Raw genomic sequence first — 7,094 nt, 5'->3', positions numbered from 1 at the left:
AAATCAAGAATTTACAAATGATTTCTACAAGTACTATTTTTGTCGATGGGAAAATTAGTCGATAGAAAATAGTTTCATCAACAGCAACAATCAATCCCTAGATGTATCCGTTATTGATTAAAAATATTTTTCATTAATTCACTTTGATGCATATTATAAGCACTTATTTTAAAAATTATTTTTCAAATCATTACTTTTTCGTTAAGTAAACACACCTATAGGCCATAGAAAACTTTTTTGTATGTCAAAGAGATGGAGAGATATTTAGTAGGGGTGAGTGGTTCTCGATTGCTTACAGATTTTGTTTGGAACTTGGAACCTACCCTCGGATACAGGTTCCTAATTTTTTGGAACCTGAAACCTACCTTGTCACAGGTTCAGTTTCAGGTTCCAACTGGGTTTTTTTTTTTTTTTTTTAATTTTCAAATTTGAACTATAACGAAGAAGGAAAGAGACAAAACAAAGCTTCTATGTTAGCCCAAGCCAAGGTTAGAAAAAGGATGGCAACTTAGCAACTTTTGTTGTGACAAACACAAGAAAATCACTGATGCAAGCAACAAACTTCGACCAAGCATGATTGGTTTTTATTTTAATTTGTTCTAGTTGTTGAGCTCTCATACTAGTGTACCTTCTACTGTCGATACTTGATAAGTATAGCACTTAGTGGGCATTCTTTTGCATTCGATTGCAAGTCTTGCAATGGAGTTACCGTAGTCTTCAGGTCATATGCCTTATAAGATGTGTAGAATTCCAATGTCGGATTCTGCAGAAAGTAAAAGGTAAGTTAATACCCAGATAAATCAAATTGTAAGCTTGTGGCGATGAAAGAAATGCAAGATAGAGAACAGACCCAAGGGTGGCGTGAGTCATCTAGCGTCCTTCTAGTAAGAAATATGGCTGATGCAACATTTAGAGAAGGAAGAAAACTCAGGAACTCATACTCGACCAATGTCAGCTCAAAACTCAAACATTTAAAGCCTGAACAAGATATCCTAAGAATTTGGAAACCCTACTTAATCATGATAAAGAAGTAACGTTTAATCATGATATGAACACTGAGTTCTCAATAAGCAAAGCCACCCCCCCCCCAATCCCATCGTGCTATAAACCACTACCATAAGAAGCATGCTTAAGAAAAGCAACCAAATCGATCTTTTTATACTTCCCTTACCGTCTTCTAAGTCCATGTAACTCAAGTCCTTGCTTTCTGCTTCCTGCCAGTCCTTAACCATCTGATTCAGCGGGAGGCTGTAATCAATGCCAGAGTATTCTTTGTAGTCGTCGTCAAATGGTTTCCATCTCTCAACAAGTGGAGCCAGTACATTCACAGCATGGCCCATATCTGGCCTTTGGTTTGGCTCCCTTGCAGTGCAGTGCCCGGCTAATTCAACGATGATGGAGATACTCTCGTATGTCTCCTGCTTTTTCTCCAAAGTTGGGTCAATAGCAGCCATTAACTGTTCTTTATCTGATTTTATATTCCAGAAATAACCCACGAGGTATTGGCTTTCCTCTGGTCTTTCTTCATCAAGCGCCATCAATCCCGTCAGTAGTTCCATTAAAACAACTCCAAAACTGAAGACATTAGCTTTAGTAGTAATTTTCCCTGTGACTGTATGTGAAATGGGAGCAATCAGAATACGATGAGAACTAATATGAATGATAAATACAAGTCAAAGAAAGTAATATTAAACGAGTGCTAAAGCAGAATATATAACTGAAAATGATTCCAAGATTGTTAAACTTTCATAACAAGAGAAATCCGGTTCCCATAGTTTGGAAAAAACTATGCAAATCTACTTAGTGCCATGAAATTCATCTGTAACCAAAAATTTGCACGCAAACAATGTGGGCAAAGGTCAATACTTGTTATAAAATTTCAACCTAGTCATAAAGAGTTGAATGTCAAGAGTAGCAGGACGCGGTAACGAGACAAATATTGATCCATTGTAATCAACTTGTAAGATCAATTGAGTGGATATCACGCATTAACCTAACTATGACAGGCACGAAGAAAACTTTTCACGCTTCAAGTGTTCAACGAAATGTACTCCATTTTCCAGATGATTAATATGTTTTATAACGCGGAGCAGAGTATGCACTTCTTCCAGGGTTCCACATGCTACACGCACAGGCACACGCGCACTCACAAAGACAATCTACAATTGAAAGCTTACCAGCATATTCTGGAGCTAGATAGCCAAAGGTCCCAGCAAGCCTTGTTACCACAGACTTCTCTCCATCTGGAGCAAGCTTTACCAGTCCAAAATCTGAAACCTTGGCTCTATAATCATCTCCGAGCAAAATATTTGACGATTTAAGGTCTCTGTGTATGAAGCTCTAATGAGCTAGATTATGAAGATGCTCCATTCCCCTGGCAACGTCCAGAGCAATATTTAACCTCCTCTTCCAGGTAAGAGGCTCCAACTTCAAGTTCTTCCAATGGAAGAGATGCTTGCTGAGGGCTTCTTGAGGCATGTACTCATACACTAGTATTCTTTCATTTCCTTCTATAGAATAGCCTATAAGAGATACCAAGTGACGATGCCTAACTTTTGAAAGGACTGCAATTTCAGCCCGAAATTCGTCTATTGCATTGTTGCTATTTACACCTGCCTCCATTCTTTTCACCGCGATCTTTGTTCCATCATCTAACTCCCCCTTATAAACTACCCCAAAGCCACCGTGACCAAGCTCATTTTCCCGTGCAAAATTTTTTGTCACATTTCGAAGGACCTGAACTGATATTATGAGATTCCCCGCTTCAATTACATGAGACTCGCCAAATCCATTGCTATTTCTGCTAGCAGAGCCACTCCCCGTAAGTGAGGTGCTGCCATAGTTGTTACTAGCAACTGCGATCTTCACGATATTATCTGGATCAGAGGAATCTCTCGGGTAAACCACTAGGGAACATAAGTGCCACAGTCACCTATAGAAGCTTGAATTGTCACCACTAGCCAAATGAGACCAAGAAGGCAGTAGATTTTTTCTTTTTTGGTCATAACAGGAAAATTCATTCACTATAAAGGAAAAGTACAGCCAGCTGCTATAGCATCCGAAACAAGAAGGTCTAGCAAAATGGAAGGAGGTGAAATGGCCCAATTTTCGGGTAGGGTATCATTTCTATGGGCTTTTGCAGCCCAATCAGCTACAACATTTGCTTCACGTTTATGGTGTCTAACCCTAATGCGAGAGAAACGGAGAAGGAGATGGTTGGCTTCTTCGGAGATAGCTCGGACCTCCCACAGCGTCGGGGCGGAAGCATGAACTGAATCAACCAACACCGAGCTGTCTGATTCGATTACCAGCTGATCATGGGCTCTGCCGATCTCCAGCAGAAGGCAGTAGATTGAATGTACTCATTCCAACAACCAACTTAACATGTAGGTAAAAGCATCCACTAAATCCTAATTTATAACAATTTAATAATAACATTCCGCGTATCTTCCCTGAAATAGCTGGAGTAAGGACACCATCCCCAATTACCATGCAAGCACCAAATAATACGATGAGAAGGAGAGCTGTTCGTAGCTTTTTATGCTTCTCTAAGAATCTTAAAGTTTTTTCTTGTTTTTTTCGGAACCATCTCGACTGAACCCACTTGCTCCTCCACCCTCATTAAAGAAGCCAATCTCGGGAGATTCTGGCACGGTGGACTTTCTCAGTGGTGGTGCTTATTGTTGGTAAAATACTGCTTTGAATAAGGTAGAACAATGAAGACGGATCTTTAGAGCACTCAAGTCGGATTTTGAGGCGTGATATCACTTGCTTTAAGGATTTATTTGCTCCACAAAATTGTTAATTATCACCGGCAAATATCCTCCGGGATACAACAAAGTCTCAAAATGAGAATATTAGATAGCAATTCTAGTATTTCTCAAGATCTCTCTAGGAAACAATTGAAAAATTGGCTGCAGTTTTTTAGAAAGAAGGCTTGAAAATGATCACTTTTTTCCTTTCGAAAATTGACAAATATATATATAAAACAGTATTGCAACTCTTCGTGAAAATATAAAACAGTATTGCAACTCTTCATTTTGAAAATTGTCCAATTAAACAAATGCGGCACACCCGCATGTGGGTATTGACAGGTCTAGCTCACACCCAATTACTCCTTTTAGTATGTAAAGGAAACCTCACACTTATAAATTGCCCAATTTCCTCCCATTTTTCTATGTGGGACAAAGAGAAATGCACCTAGTTTGTTTTACAAACAAAATTCCAACACTTACAAATCTGAAGGCTTTGTTGATACATCGCGGCCTTTTTGACCTCCTAATTATTTGGACAACAGTTACTCTCCTCCTTCATATGGCAAAAGCCCAGAAACTTCACCCATTTATGATCGTCAGCCTGCATATGATGAGCCTCTCCCATTGAGCAGATCCGCTGATCGGCTTCCTCCAGCTCCCTTGGATACAACTCAGTTATTCCACCACCACCTTGGCGCTACGATCAGAGGCAACAAGTTTTTGACCAAAGGCAAGGTTTCCCGGGAAGTTCTCATTCAAGTAGTGGATCGGGTTCCTCTTACGACAGCTTGATGGGTCACACTCAGAACATGCCCTCTATTTTAAGGAATATAGCTGAGTTGCTGAATCTAGATACCTTCAAATTTATTGGCTAGGCGAGTAGCGAGTGGTGTCGGGGGCCACTGGGCGAGCAGCAAGTGGCGAGCGGGCGTTGGGGCAGTTGGGCGAGCGAGCGGCCTCCATGGGGGGATGAGTGGCATCTAGTGGTGGCATCAATGGCGAGCAGCTAAGCGGCGTCCAGCAATGGCGTCGATGGCAAGTAGCGTTGGCGATGAGGCAAAGGTAGAGAACGGAAGAGGACAGAGGAGAACTGTGAAGTGTGAACTGAGAAGGGTAAACATTAAAATTGATTTAAGGCTTTTTTTTTAACCCGAGCCGGGAACCGAAACCGGTCTCTTTAGAACCGGGAACCAAACCGGACCCTCCGGTGCGGTTCTCCGGTTCCCGGTTCTACCCGGGAACCACGCTCACCCCTAATATTTAGGCTGCCGTGCAGTTTTTTTCTTTTTCTTTTTCTTTTTTGTTAAATGTAATGGCATCTCAATACAACTAAGGTTAAAACGGTAATATGACTTGATATTGATCCTCTATTATTTGGTTGCCTATATGTTGATCGTTTGAGGAAAATGAACCTAAGCTGTAAATTAACAATCCCTTAGTCATTCGAATCCTCGTAATTCCAATTTCTTTTATCCGTCTCCGTCTCCTTTCTTCGTTCCAAAAAAGAAAAAAATAATCAAGAATCTTATAATCTATAATTACTGTTTTGAAAATCAGAATTATTTTAAATTAAATATATTCAATAAGTGTCACGCCGTGATTCATTCAAAATAAAAAATTGGGAGCGACAAAGAAATTCACGGTGAGTTCTCTCATAATTGCTTCAAACATCAAAGTTATCAACGTTAGGTTCAAGCTAGCTCCCAATATGGACATATCGTGTTGACTGCCATTGGATTCTCTCGGCGTGTCACGGACCGACCTTGATCCAATGGTCTTTTGTTAATCATTTAACAGTTACATGCTTATATATGCTTTGAAGGTGAATCTGGGCTTTATGTTTCTAAATTGCATTTGTTGTGTGTGTGTGTCGGGAAGGGCGTGTTAATGATGAGTATATAAGTATAGGGATGCATGTCTTCGTTTTAAACATCGTTCAGTGAAATTTTCTTTTAATAAATAGCTGACTTTGATTTTGAATTTAACTCATGGGGGTTCCTATCTCGAGGTTTAATTACGAGGCTTTGTATATTTTTTACTTGACTCGCATCGGGTTTACATTCCCATATTATACCTTTAACTCGCATAAATTGTGATTGTTTACTTTCTCGGCTTTGTATATTCATTACTCAAATTAAAGGACCTCCATGACTGTTTACTTTCTCGGCTTTGTATTTTCTTTACTCAAATTAAAGGACCTCCGTGACTCCACATTTAGACACGAAGTATGTGAATGAGGCTTAGATGGAGTGATGAATCTATGAATTCAAGTTCGAAGAAATGAAAATTACGATGAAATTAAAGAGTATTGTAATACAACTTTCCCAATTATCTTCCAGGCTTATAAATTTGTTGCCTCGACCTCCACTTACTCCTCCGTTTTCACTTTCCTTTCCGTTCGTCCTAGTTGCCTTTTATAAGTGCAACTTTGCTTTGCTCCATCTTTGATCTATTGTGCTTCAATATAAAGTCGTGAGTTATATAAAAATATACATATTACATGTTACTCACATTTACATTAAACAAGGGAAAAGTACTTAAAAATAAAAATCTATTATATTGATATCAATTCATTTTATAAATCTTTTAGTTGGGTCAATTTAGTTCAAAATATATCTGCATTGATACCAATTCGCCTATCCGATCAATTTAAGCTTAAAATCATTGATGTGGACATGGGTCGTCTTACGTAGTACGACTAACACTAATATGGATATTTTTAATAATATTTTTAATTTTTTGTGTTTATATTTTCTTTATTTCTTTTTCTTTTTTATTCTTTCTATTTTTTTCCTTCATTTTGGCTGACAAGGGCCAGCAAGCCCTCCTAGCCCTCGTCAAGTGCTAACAAAGGGTCACCTTGGCCTCACTAGTTGTAGGTGAGGTTGTGAAGGCCCTCACTAGATCTGGATGAGCACTGCCTTGCCCATGGTGAGCAAAGGCGGTAAGGGCTTGTTGGCTCTTGCCCAGTGGCTGACGAGGATTGCCAACCAAGGCCAAAATGAAGGGAAAGAAAGAAAGAAAGAAAGAAAAAAGCAATAATAAACTAAAAAAAGATAAAAATTCAAAAATTACTAAAATATTAAAAAAATATTAACATTAATGTCAGCTGCGCCATATAGAACAATTGGAGTTTACATTAGTGGTTTTCAGCCTAAATTAGCCAAATGGACTTAATAATTATAAATGTTAAAAAGTTTATGACTATATTGGTCCAATTAAAAAGTTTAGAACTAAAGCGACGAGCGATGGGTGGCGGGTGGCAAGCTGTGGTGGAGGGCAGCGGATAGCGGTGGGCAACAGGCAATGAGGAAGAAGAAGAAAAGAAAAAAAGAAAAG

The 7,094-nt window shown here is 39.1% G+C and overlaps 1 pseudogene; it reads right to left on the bottom strand.

Annotated features, from left to right (window-relative positions):
• Nucleotides 1-631: 631 nt before the first annotated feature.
• LOC120296166 lies at nt 632-3,492 on the bottom strand (annotated as a pseudogene).
• Nucleotides 3,493-7,094: the final 3,602 nt, after the last annotated feature.

This window comes from Eucalyptus grandis, chromosome 7 (assembly GCF_016545825.1).
Source record: "Eucalyptus grandis isolate ANBG69807.140 chromosome 7, ASM1654582v1, whole genome shotgun sequence".
Classification (NCBI taxonomy): Eukaryota; Viridiplantae; Streptophyta; class Magnoliopsida; order Myrtales; family Myrtaceae; genus Eucalyptus; species Eucalyptus grandis.
The sequence above is the reverse complement of the archived record's forward strand: the minus strand, read 5'-3'. Positions and strand labels throughout refer to the sequence as shown.